Genomic DNA, 6104 nt, shown 5'->3' with positions numbered 1-6104 from the left:
TGCCAACAGCATTTGGTGTTCCCAGGCGGTCACCCATCCAAGTACTAACCAAACCCAACGTTGCTTAACTTCGCTGATCGGACGAGAAGCGGTGTTCTCAACGTGGTATGGCCGTTGGCATGAGACTGCCTACACATTGTGGCTAATAACCAACTCTTTTAAGTCATCGCGGCAGGATACGGACCTGCTTGTGGTGTCTTAATGGTAATTGTATCCTAACATATTTTTGTCTCCTTGGCATGGATATTTAACATCGTTTATTCAGTCTTGGGTTTATGTTCTTTCGCCATTTACAGACATTTTACATCTACCTACTTCCTCAGCCTGCCCTGCCAATTTCTAATGAATTTGTGGATTTTCTTTTGTAATACAAACATGTGTGTGCTCATCTGCTCTTCAGTTTTTATGATATTTGTCTCATCTGTCCTGCTTTATGATACTTTTACAAAGAACATGAACAAATGCTTCTATTTTAGAGAAGATATGGGATCCAGGTTTCGGAGCCGTAAAACCAACCGTCGTGATTGGTGGACGAGTTGCCAGGTTGCAGCTTCTGTACCGTGCCGGCACATAAATAGGTTCGGCTCAAGCGGCGGCAGCATCATTCCCCCGTGACTGTCTGAGCGTCTCTCATCACCTTGGTTATCTCATCATCATCATGGTAGAAGCAAAGCCTACCAAGAAGGCTGCGGCTGCTGCTGCTGTGGTGGCCACCACCAGGAAACCTCGCGTCCAGGTTGCTCACCCGAAAACTAGTCAAATGGTTCTAGCCGCGGTCGCAGCACTCAAAGACCGTAAGGGCTCGTCTCTACAAGCAATCAAGAAGTACGTTGTTGCCAACAACAAAGTCGAGGCTGCCAAGATCGCCATTTACATCCGAAGATTTCTCAAGAAAGCAGTGGCTGACGGCATTCTTGTTCAGACCAAGGGAAGTGGAGCTAGTGGATCATTCAAGCTGGCCGTAGCAGAGAAGAGGGCCGTTCTAACTCCCAAGAAAGCCACCACAACCAAGAAACCATCTACAGCAGCAAAGAAGGCCGTGGTAACTCCCAAGAAAGCCGCCACAAGCAACAAACCACCTACAGCCTTGAAAAAGAAGCAGCAGCAGCAGCAGCTTGTTGTTGGGAACAAAAAGCCCAAAATAAAGAGAGCTTCAAAATCTCCCAAACCACCCAAGGCAAAGAAAGCTGTCAAGAAAAACAAAGGCAAAATAAACGACGACATGCAAGCAGCATGAATACACATGACAATAAACATCCAGGCCTCCCCCCTCAGTGGAGGGGCCTCATATGATTCCAAAAAGTTTAGTTTTGTAGACAAATAAATCATTACTTTTGGGGTAGATTTACTCTGTATATTATATATATATATATATATATATATATATATATATATATATATATATATATATATATATATATATATATATTATATATACACATGGGTGAGGTGATATGGTACCAAAGTTTTGGGTAAGGTGATTGACATTTACACAAGATAAAACACGAACCAATGGGAATAAAAACATAAGAATGGAAGTAACTGCAGAAGGCCTATTGGCCCATAACACAAGCACTTCCTCTTGATGCTTCTATATTGGTTCGGAGTCTTGAAGCTATAATATATATATATATATATATATATATATATATATATATATATATATTATATATATATATATATATATATATATATATATATATGCACACAAAACTAAATAGTCTTGTTAGACAAATTGCCCCTATTAGAGGCAAGTTGACTAACAAGCCGAATGACTGCAATTGTTTTGAATTTGAGTTAAATCTAACATAGAAATGTAATCAAACCTAACCTAACCTATGCTAACCCAAGCTAAGCTAACCTAACCTAACCTAAGCTAACCCAAGCTAAGCTAACCTAACCTAACCTAACCTAACCTAACCTAACCTAAGCTAAGCTAACCTAACCTAACCTAACCCAGCAATTCATGATCTTAATATAATACTGTTAATTGGATAAACCAATTTGGAAAGAAATGTTCGAAAATAACAAAATTAACTGTGCTTGTTAGGAAAATTGGGCCTTGCATACTTGTCCCAATAGTGTGGTTCTCGCTTTTAGGTACGACATAAACGTATACCTAAGTTGAGAGAGAAAAAGATTCGCACTCAAACATGCATATCGATTGCCAGTCCTGAATTCTGGGTAGATATTCGTGTCCTCCCTTTTCATTTACCATCATTTGGATACTATCAAAACAGCTCTGAGAAGGATAAAATGAATAAAACGGGTAGCTCACTCATGTAAAAGGAAGAGTTGGGAAAGATCTCTCTCTCTCTCTCTCTCTCTCTCTCTCTCTCTCTCTCCCCCTCACCCCCCCCCCCCCCACCAATGATCCTGCTCTGCTAGTATATAACGTAACAAACCTTCCCCCCCCCCCCCTCCCTCCCCAATCAGAGTCCCTTTAAGCATGCGAGGATAAAAAATAGATTTCATAAGACCCAATGTGCTAGCTGATATCAAAACAATTTATGTTATCGTCTATTAAGCCCTTCAGTAAAAAAAGTATAGGGACCTAATTAGGTCCCGTTTTGAGGTGGTGGTGGGTGGAATCGATGGATTAGCCAAGCTCTTATCCGCCGAATCCGTAGAGGGTACGACCCTGGCGCTTCAGAGCGTACACCACGTCCATAGCAGTGACGGTCTTCCTCTTGGCGTGTTCCGTGTAGGTTACAGCATCACGGATGACGTTCTCGAGGAACACCTTCAGGACGCCACGGGTCTCTTCGTAGATGAGACCCGAAATACGCTTCACGCCGCCACGACGAGCTAAGCGACGAATAGCGGGCTTGGTGATGCCCTGGATGTTGTCACGTAGCACCTTACGATGACGCTTGGCGCCACCCTTTCCGAGTCCCTTGCCTCCCTTGCCGCGTCCAGTCATGGTGTTGAAGTTGTGTGAATCGAATTGACGAATGCCCGCACGATTTCCCGACTATATCCCATCAAGCGGACGTACTAGTAGCATTGCAACTCCTGCCTGCCCTTACTTTACGCTTGTGGTCGAGTAGACACGGCTTTCTCACAACGCTTTCAAAACTGCAGTTGCCTACTCGTCTGTTTCACGTCCCTGTGAAATGACTTTTGCACAAATCCAAAAAATAGAGCAAAATCAGCGATAATAGTGATTGAGGTGAGCCGCCTGTTGGCTGCAGCCAGAGGAAGGAGGGGAGGGGCAACGGGGTGACGTAGGCGAGTCGAGCAGCCAATGGCGCTCGAGCAAGCGCCTCGAGACGGCGTATATAAGCAAAAATTTTTCGGCGCCGGCCATCACAAACCACAGTTGTTCACCATGGCTCGCACCAAGCAGACTGCTCGCAAGTCCACGGGAGGCAAGGCTCCTCGTAAGCAGCTGGCCACCAAGGCAGCACGCAAGTCTGCTCCTGCCACAGGGGGTGTGAAGAAGCCTCACCGTTACAGGCCCGGAACGGTCGCCCTGCGTGAGATCCGTCGTTACCAGAAGAGCACCGAGTTGCTCATCAGGAAACTTCCCTTCCAGCGTCTGGTGCGCGAGATTGCCCAGGACTTCAAGACCGATCTTCGCTTCCAGTCGTCTGCCGTCATGGCTTTACAGGAGGCATCCGAGGCTTACCTGGTCGGTCTCTTCGAGGACACTAACCTCTGTGCCATCCACGCCAAGCGTGTCACCATCATGCCAAAGGACATTCAGCTTGCTCGCCGTATCCGTGGAGAGCGTGCATAAGCTAAATCGACCACCCTAGTATACACCAAACTCGGCCCTTCTCAGGGCCAAAATATCCTTCTAAGGAGATTTCAGACATTCCTAGCATCAGTCATATGAATTAACCTTCATCTACACATATAATAAATAAATAAATAAATAAACAAATACACTAATTTAGGTGTCATACATACACGTGATATCAATAAATCAAGTCATTTGTAGTACAACCTGTTCTCTTACAAACAAAACGCCGTCGCTTTTCGCTCTTATGCACTGTCAAGGATCACCCACCCCCCCCCCCCCCCCCAAAATAAAAATTGTCATACTGTACTAGAAATAAAAGCAGCTTGTATAAGTGACATACTGTCCAGTCCTGTTTTATTCTGTTTTCGGTCCTCTGGCTTAATCTGTTAAGTTAGGAGATGACATTTTAAATTAACCGTTTTCTTGACATTTTCAAACCTAAGAGGGTGCCTGCATAGTAATCCTAATGTGGAACATAACAATGAATCTCTAATCTCTAGAAAAAAAAAAGATACCGAGTGCTTATATGTGTTGAGAGAGAGAGAGAGAGAGAGAGAGAGAGAGAGAGAGAGAGAGAGAGAGAGAGAGAGAGAGAGAGAGAGAGAGAGAGAGAGAGAGAGAGAGAGAGACACAGACAGACAGACAGACAGACAAGACAGAGACAGACAAGACAGAGACAGACAGACAGACAGACAGACAGAGACTGAGAGAGAGAAACACACACAGACAGTTTCATAAATATTCTCATTTTATAGCTATTTGCTTTCAGTGACAGAGGTTTTTGTTATAATGTATTGGTGTCTAACACTCACAATCTCTTTAGAAATTAAAGTGTGGCTCCAATGGAGCCGAGTTTGTTGGTTTGAGGCCAAGCCACCACCACAGGGCAGTAAGTAAGCCGTTTACTTGGAGGAGGTGTACTTGGTGACGGCCTTAGTGCCCTCAGAGACGGCGTGCTTGGCCAGTTCTCCGGGCAACAGGAGCCTTACAGCCGTCTGGATCTCCCGACTGGTAATGGTGGAACGCTTGTTGTAGTGGGCCAGGCGAGAAGCCTCGGCGGCGATGCGCTCGAAGATGTCGTTCACGAACGAGTTCATGATCGACATGGCTTTGGAAGAGATACCAGTGTCGGGGTGGACCTGCTTCAGCACTTTGTAGATGTAGATGCTGTAGCTCTCCTTCCTCCTGCGCTTCTTTTTCTTATCGCCCTTGGCAATGGCCTTCTGGCCTTTCCGGCCTTCTTGGCAGCCTTTCCAGATGCCTTGGGTGGCATGATGATGCTCGTGCTGGCTGGCGTTGCGATACAATAATGAACTTTTGCGCGAGGCGAGCTTTCCTTTTATATCCCGCTCGCGACTCAGCTCAGAGCGGGTCGCGTGGCGGAGCGCGCTGATTGGTCAGTGGCGGGCTCCCTTGATCCTGAGCGGGGTATATAACACGAAGCTCGATCTGCGGGGCGGCATAAAACACCACAAACCCACACAGCAGCAGCAATGTCAGGACGCGGCAAGGGAGGCAAAGTGAAGGGCAAGTCAAAGTCTCGCTCCAGCAGGGCCGGACTTCAGTTCCCCGTGGGCAGAATTCACCGTCTGCTGCGTAAGGGCAACTACGCCGAACGCGTCGGTGCTGGCGCTCCTGTCTACCTGGCAGCCGTCATGGAATACCTCGCTGCCGAAGTTCTGGAGCTCGCCGGTAATGCCGCACGTGACAACAAGAAGACCCGTATCATCCCACGTCACTTGCAGTTGGCCATCCGCAACGACGAAGAACTCAACAAACTTCTGTCTGGCGTAACCATTGCACAGGGAGGTGTTCTTCCAAACATTCAGGCAGTTCTTTTGCCAAAGAAGACAGAGAAGAAGTAAGCACTTCTGCCACCCACCACGACAAATACCATAACCAGGCTCCATCCGGAGCCACACACACTTTAATAGAGAGATTCAAGTAGACAATCAACTTTCAAACATTAATAATAACATTTATATTGATTTCATTTGGAATGTGTACATAACAAACAAACAAAACAAAATTATAGGGGATATTCAGCATCACTTGGAATATTAACCAATCATATAAATCCAATATATATTTTATATTTTACTTTAAGCGAGGAATTCATATTATATTAATTTTTAATCATACAAATGAACAAAAGCAATTCTTCACTAGACGTAATGAATGAATAAATGATCAAGGTTTTAATGTGTTTCATGAATATATATATATATATATATATATATATATATATATATATATATATATATATATATATATATATATATATATATATATATATAATATAATATAATATAATATATTATAATACTTGTGAACCAGAATATGTTTGAGCAGCAGC

At 44.5% G+C, this 6104-nt stretch overlaps 1 non-coding gene across 1 annotated transcript; it reads right to left on the bottom strand.

Annotated features, from left to right (window-relative positions):
- LOC138360439 (5S ribosomal RNA) lies at nt 1–119 on the bottom strand. Its single transcript, XR_011226388.1, has one exon. It is a non-coding gene; the product is annotated as a 5S ribosomal RNA (ribosomal RNA).
- Between the last annotated feature and the right edge of the window lie 5985 nt (nt 120–6104).

Source organism: Procambarus clarkii, unplaced genomic scaffold (genome assembly GCF_040958095.1).
Source record: "Procambarus clarkii isolate CNS0578487 unplaced genomic scaffold, FALCON_Pclarkii_2.0 HiC_scaffold_110, whole genome shotgun sequence".
NCBI lineage: Eukaryota > Metazoa > Arthropoda > Malacostraca > Decapoda > Cambaridae > Procambarus > Procambarus clarkii.
Note: the sequence above shows the minus strand (reverse complement) of the source record. Positions and strands in the feature narration are given on the sequence as shown.